Genomic DNA, 7,461 nt, shown 5'->3' on the forward strand with positions numbered 1-7,461 from the left:
GGGTCAGAACCGTTTAGTTAGGGTCTAAGTTGGGGCGGGTCTGGGTCTAAGCTAAAACGGGTTGAGGCGGGTCTTGGGTTTATATATTTTTCGTGGGTCGGGTCTTGGGTTTAGGCAAACCCGACCCAGAACCGACCCGTTGCCATCCCTAATCACAAGAACATTGCGAGCTACAATTTTTATTGCATCTTGAATTTGGTTGAATATTGTCACCCGGAATATATTACTACCATTCAGTCGATAAAATTTAATACGAGCAACCGAACAAGGCCTAATATATATTACAAAATAAAACGAATTGATTTGAGGAGTTAATGCGGTAAAATTGTACTGAAATTTCGGTACGCCAAAATGTCATACTGTTTACCGAATCGAAATATGCGGTTTGAATTCGGTAAATAACCGAATTGCCCAAACTTTATTAAAAATATTTAAAAATTTAAAGTATTTTTTTTTAATTTATAAATTGTAGTGTAAAAATAAATATACTTTAGTATATATTAGTATTACATATATAAATAAAATTTCCGTATTCGATAAAATTGAATTACCAGAATTTCGAAAACCAACAAACTAAATACCGAATCGAATTACTTGTTCGGTATTCAGGACGTACCGAATTTTTGCTTCGGTCGATTTCGCGGGATGAACACCCCTAACAATACCTTTAAAAAATACAACATTGATCATAAGTTAAATAAAAACAAATCAATCAATCAAATCGGTGATATAGGTTGAATATATCACTCGACTACATCAATAGATATATATATATATGTATATGATCAGCTGATTTGCCATAACTAGGAAAAAATAATTGAGTTATAGCCGGCAAATAGTTGATACTATAACATATGATTGATCGGTCCCTACCCGAGTCATCAATTCACTATATTAATAGACTAAATCAAATACTTATATTTGACTTCATTGAAAAATCTCATACCCGATGAGGTGAAAATAAGTGTCGTTGTTGTCTCGCAAGGGATGATCGAACAGCTGGAGCATGCGAGTTTGTGTTAATTGGCTCAAGTTCGAATTCATTTGCCAACGATCTTTAGATTGAACTTGCCACATTAACCTAGTGTAATTTACGTCTCTCGTATGATTTGCAAGTTATTATACGAGAGTGTAGGTTTACCCTGTGCATTTATACACATTCTTTCATTTAAACAAAAGGAATGTCGCTAAAAAAATTTCAAAAAATGAGAAATTATAATATTTTAAATTCAAAATGAAGAACATCATATAAAAATAAAATAAAAAAATTAAAAATTTGAAATCAAGACCGAAATTGAAATTCTTGTTCCAATTTCCCTTAGTGTGGTAAGAGATGTTAGAATTTTAGGGGTAAAATGGACCACACAAAATCATTGTCAGGGACACGTGTCGGAAGAAGAATGGGTAATATTTATCATGTGAGTTAGATTAAAAATGGATGGCCACGTCATCAGAAAGATGGAGCGCCGAATTTAGGTCTATCCACAACCAAACCCCACCACTAAAATAAAACCCACACCCCTTTCTTTTTTCTTTTTCTTTTCATCATGTGCATATACCTAATCCATGTACATGAATAAGATAAATGAATCTTCCATTTTTATTTTATTTTTCTTCTTTTGTATTAATAATTAATATATGTAGTATAAGTTTTTTTTTTTTTTTGTGAAATAATAAATAATAAAAAAATAATATTATTTATTAGCCACTTGGCCTCATCATGTATAGGCTGTAAAACATAATCTGCCAATTTGTGAGTGATGATGCTGGTCCTGAAAACCTTGATTATATATGGTCCTACTTAAATAAAATGCCATTCATACATTTATCAAAACTTATAAAAAAGAAAACAAGAATTTCAATTTGTTTTATTTTTTTGGGATAATTTCTTTTAATTCTCTAATCACTTTATTTTAATTTTCTGCCTAATTAATGTTTTGATATGAAATAAACAGTTTTTGGAATCATTGAATATGCATGAACTTTGTATTTTACACACAAACACACACACACACACACACACAAAGAGAGAATTGTGTAGAACTATATATTAAGTTAAATTTATCAGACACGTCAATTAATAACAGATACAACAACTTAATAAAGTTGTGTATGGTGTGTGTATTTGAGAGAGTTGGGTACACTGTACAGTAAAGTATGCGTTGGTGTGATTTATGTGACTCGAAAACGATCGCCGAAACTTTAGCTCAACTTGTCCAAATAAAGATTTCTGTATTCTGTGACTCTTTATTTGTACTCTCTCTCTCTCTCTCTCTCTCTCTATGCATGTGTGTGTTGTGTGTATCTCTTTGTGCATTAATTTTAGGACCCTACAAAAGATAACACTTTGCATGAAATGAGATGGTGGGATCGGAATATACATAAAATTAAAGAATAATAATAATAATAATAATATGGTCCCCAAATAAAAATAAATATAATAAAACATAAATATATTACATATGAGAAATACAATTAGAATAAAAAAAAAATGGGGTCCAAGAGCATTAGAGTTTAGTGCAAACTAGTATTTCACCCGTGCGTTGCACGGAGGTGAATTTCAAAATGAGAAAAATAAACTTATGTAAACGACTATCTCTTTATAACAATACCAATTCAAGTAAAACAAAATGAAAGGAAATAAAAAACATATTTTATCTCTTAATTTAGAGTTGTAACATATGAAATTAAGTTAAATTTTACAAATAAGAAAACATGAAGCGCGCAAAAAACGATATCAAGATTATGTGAAATCATTTAAAACATATGGTATAACTCTATTTCTTGGATTGCAATCTACTACACCATGTGAGTCTTATGCAAAATAACTAAGGTAACAACAAATACGGTAGCAGAGAAGTAACTCAATAGATATTCAAATAATCTGCAAGTTTATCAACAATGGCGTTCAATTAGTAATGCACATTACTCAAACAACAATAAAACTTATAAATATTGCAAAAGAGATATGATGTATACGCCACTACCAGATACCAATGTTGATACCAATACCGATACCAATACTAATACCAATATTGTTACCAATAGTGATAATAATTCGATTAATATTGGTACTCATATTAATCCTAATACTAATACTAATAGTAATACTAATACTAATAGTAATACTAATACTAATAGTAATACTAATACTAATGTTAATACTAATAGTGATACTAATACTAATATTGGTACTAATACTAATACTAATACTAATATTAATACTAATACTAATATTAATACTAATACTAATACTAACACTAATACTAATACCAATATTGATACTGATACTGATACTGATATTGATACTAATACAAATATTAATACTAATATTGATACTAATAAAAATACTGATACTAATACTAATTCACATACTCGTACCAATACTAATACTAATACTAATAATAAAATAATACTAATACTAATATTGATATTGATAATAATACTAATACTAAGAATAAGACTAATATTGATACTAATACTAATAATAATATTGATACTTCATTGACAATTATAGTGATATTGATATTAATACTAATACTAATACTAATGTTAATAATAATAGTGATACTAATAATAATATTGGTACTAATACTAATATTAATACTAATACTAATACTAATACTAATACTAATACTAATATTAATACTAATACTAATACTAATACTCATACTAATACTAATACTAATACTAATACTAATACTAATACTAATACTAATACTAATACTGATACTGATACTGATACTGATACTGATACTAATACTAATACTAATACTAATACTAATACTAATACTAATACTAATACTATTATCGATACTAATACTGATATTAATAAAAATATTAATACTAATACTGATACTAATAATAAAACTGATACTAATACTAATACTCATACTCGTACCAATACTAATACTAATACTAATATTCATATTGATACTAATAATAATAATAATATTGATACTTACATTAATAATTATAGTTCTATTGATACTAATACTAATATTAATACTAATACTAATACTAATACTAATATTAATATTAATACTAATACTAATACTAATACTTATACTAATACTAATACTAATAATAATATTAATACTAATATTAATACTAATACTGATATTAATACTAATATTGGTACTAATATTAATACTGATACTAATACTAATACTAATACCGATACTACTACTAATATTAATACTAATACTGATACTAATAATAATAATACCTATACCAATACTAATACTAATTCTCATACTCATACTCATACTCATACTCATACTCATACCAATAGTAATACTAATACTAATAATAATACTAATATTAATACTAATATTCATATTGATACTAATACTAATACTAAGAATAATACTAATATAGATATTAATACTGATAATTACATTGATAATGATAGTTATATTGATACTAATACTAATACTAAGAATAAGACTACTACTGATACTAATACTAATAATAATACTGATACTTATAGTGATACTAATAGTGATATTGATAATAATATTATTACTAATAGTAATACTAATATTAATACTAAGACTAATACTAATACCAATAACAATAATAATTAGGATACTGATACTATTAATACTTATACTCATACTGACTCGTAGTAATATTATATTAATACTAATATTAATATTGATACTGATATTGACACTAATATTGATTCTCATATCAATATTAATATTAATACTAATACTAATACTAATACTAATATTGATATTGATATTGATATTAATACCGATACTCATACTGATACTCATAGTAATACTAATACTAATATTGATACTCATACTGATACTCATACTAATACTGATACTCATACTAATATTGATACTCATACTAATACTGATACTCATACTAATATTGATACTCATACTGATACTCACAATCATACTGATACTCATACTAATACTGATACTAATATTGATATTGATATTGATACTAATACTGATACTGATGGTGATACTAATATCGATATTGATATTGATATTTAATTGATACTGATACTCATACTGATACTGATATTGATACAAATGTTGATACTGATACTGATACTAATATTGATACTGATACGGATACGAATACTGAAACTGAAACTGATACTGATAATGATACTGATATTGATATTGATATTGATACCGATACCGATACCGATACCGATACCGATACGGATGCCGATACCGATACGGATGCCGATACTAATGCCGATACCGATAATGATATCGATACTGATATTGATATTGATACTGATACTAATACTGATATTTAGACTAATATTAATATTAATAAACTAATATTAACACTAATATTAATACTAATACTGTTACTAATACTATTATTAATTATAATATTAATACTAATACTAATACTAATATTAATACCATTTCTAATACTAACATGTTAATATTGTTAATGTTAATGTTAATGTACATATTCTAATGCTAATACTAATTTTAATGTTAATGTTAATCAGGATATGTCGCTAATGCTAATTATAATTGTAATACTAATATTATCCAAATCCTTATCCTATTCCTAATCCTATTCATAACACTAATCATGATTCTAATCCTAATTATAATTCTAATCCTAAACCTATTTCTAACATTAATTATAATCCTAATAATTTTACTACTAATAATACTAATGTTATGCTAATGTTGATTCTAATTATAGTTCTAGCCATAATCCTAATCCTAATGCTAATCATAACCATAATACTAATACATGTCACTAATTGTAGTACGAATCAATAATCACAATCTTAATTTTAATTCTAATACTAATATTAATCATAATCATAATCCTAATATTAATTATAATACTATATTAATCCGAATCTAAATCCTAGTATTAATACTAAAACTAATTCAAAGAATATTAATTATAATCATAATTCTAATGCTAATACTAATAACAATCCTAATTATGATTTTGCATCAATGTTTTTGCAATTATCTATTATTTTGTATCAAAAAAATTCTATTCAATCTTGCAACTTTTATATCAAATTCCTTATGCGTGTGTACCTAAAACATCAAGAAACACATATTAAATATATTAGAAATTAATATTTAGTTATATTATCAAACTGACATTAAAATTATTTAAAGTAATATAAGGGTATAAGCAAACGTTAAGACGTGAAAATAACGATAATCGTTATTAATATGAATTAAAATTAAAAAAATTCGTAACGCCACCAATCATGCAATTATAATAAGGGACGATTTTAACTCGAATTTGAGTAAATTCAAATTAAATTAATTATAAAATAAAATCAAAAATAAATTTATTTAGGGTTTCCAAGAAAGTTGATATATTTAGAGCATTTTATAAATGGTAGGATATAAATATATTTAATTACCTCTAATTTTGGAAAATGATGACATGTTTTTTGATGATTTATTTCCACCAATCAATTCGCCACTTGGGATGAAATTGATGACATGTCATCAATTGAAATTGCCAAATGTCAATCAATTAGCTATGCAATTCAACTTTTATATATTATATAGATGATATCTTTGACAAAGACAATCAAGTTTTTTGGCTTCATTATATTATATTCTCGACCGGCCCATATATAAATCATTATTAATTAATGTGCAGCTTGGCTTGTCAAATTATGATTTTAGAAGCATTTCCCATTTTCCACCACCATATATATATATATATATATATATATGGGTACACTTCAACTTTAAATCTTCTTACACGTCCAACCTTGCGGTTTCAAATTTAGTGGAATTTTCGAGATGATATGAAATAGAATATTATCACTTTTGTACCCGTTTTATTCAATTCGAACCCCACATTTTGAAGCAAGATGATCATAATATGTGTTTTTTGGCTTGTATATATCAGATTGTGGTGCATCAGAAATTGTATTTTTACATAAAACGAGTACAAATTAGACACATTCCACGAAATCTAGATGATTATGTTAAATTTGACAGTATAAAGGTGGATAGATGTAATTATCCAAATAAGAGGGGTTTTTTCGTAAATTGACCATACATCAGGGGTGGTTGTAATTTATCCTAAATATATAGGAAAGTGCTTATGGGGTTGAATAAGTACTTACAACTAGCCGATATATATAGGTAGCTAGGGGTAAGGTCAACTAAGTCACAGTGACAATTGTCCAAATTCATCACCTCAATCGAAGGAGTGTTGCCTTCCAAAAAGTTATGCCTCCCCAAAATATGGAATATACTTGGAAAAACAAAAAATAGGTCAATTATTCAATTCAAATGAAAAGCTTTACTCATATATGTATCTAGATTGGCCATATCATATAATGAAATAGTATATTATATATTTGAAAAATAAAATTACTAAAAATATCATTTTGGTGTTAATGTAAGAATATATATATTATTGTGTCTCTAGCTATATGTTATAATTGTTTTTGTCACTATAACTAAGTTATTA

This window comes from Erythranthe guttata, chromosome 5 (assembly GCF_056151865.1).
Source record: "Erythranthe guttata isolate IM_541 chromosome 5, IM_541, whole genome shotgun sequence".
Classification (NCBI taxonomy): domain Eukaryota; kingdom Viridiplantae; phylum Streptophyta; class Magnoliopsida; order Lamiales; family Phrymaceae; genus Erythranthe; species Erythranthe guttata.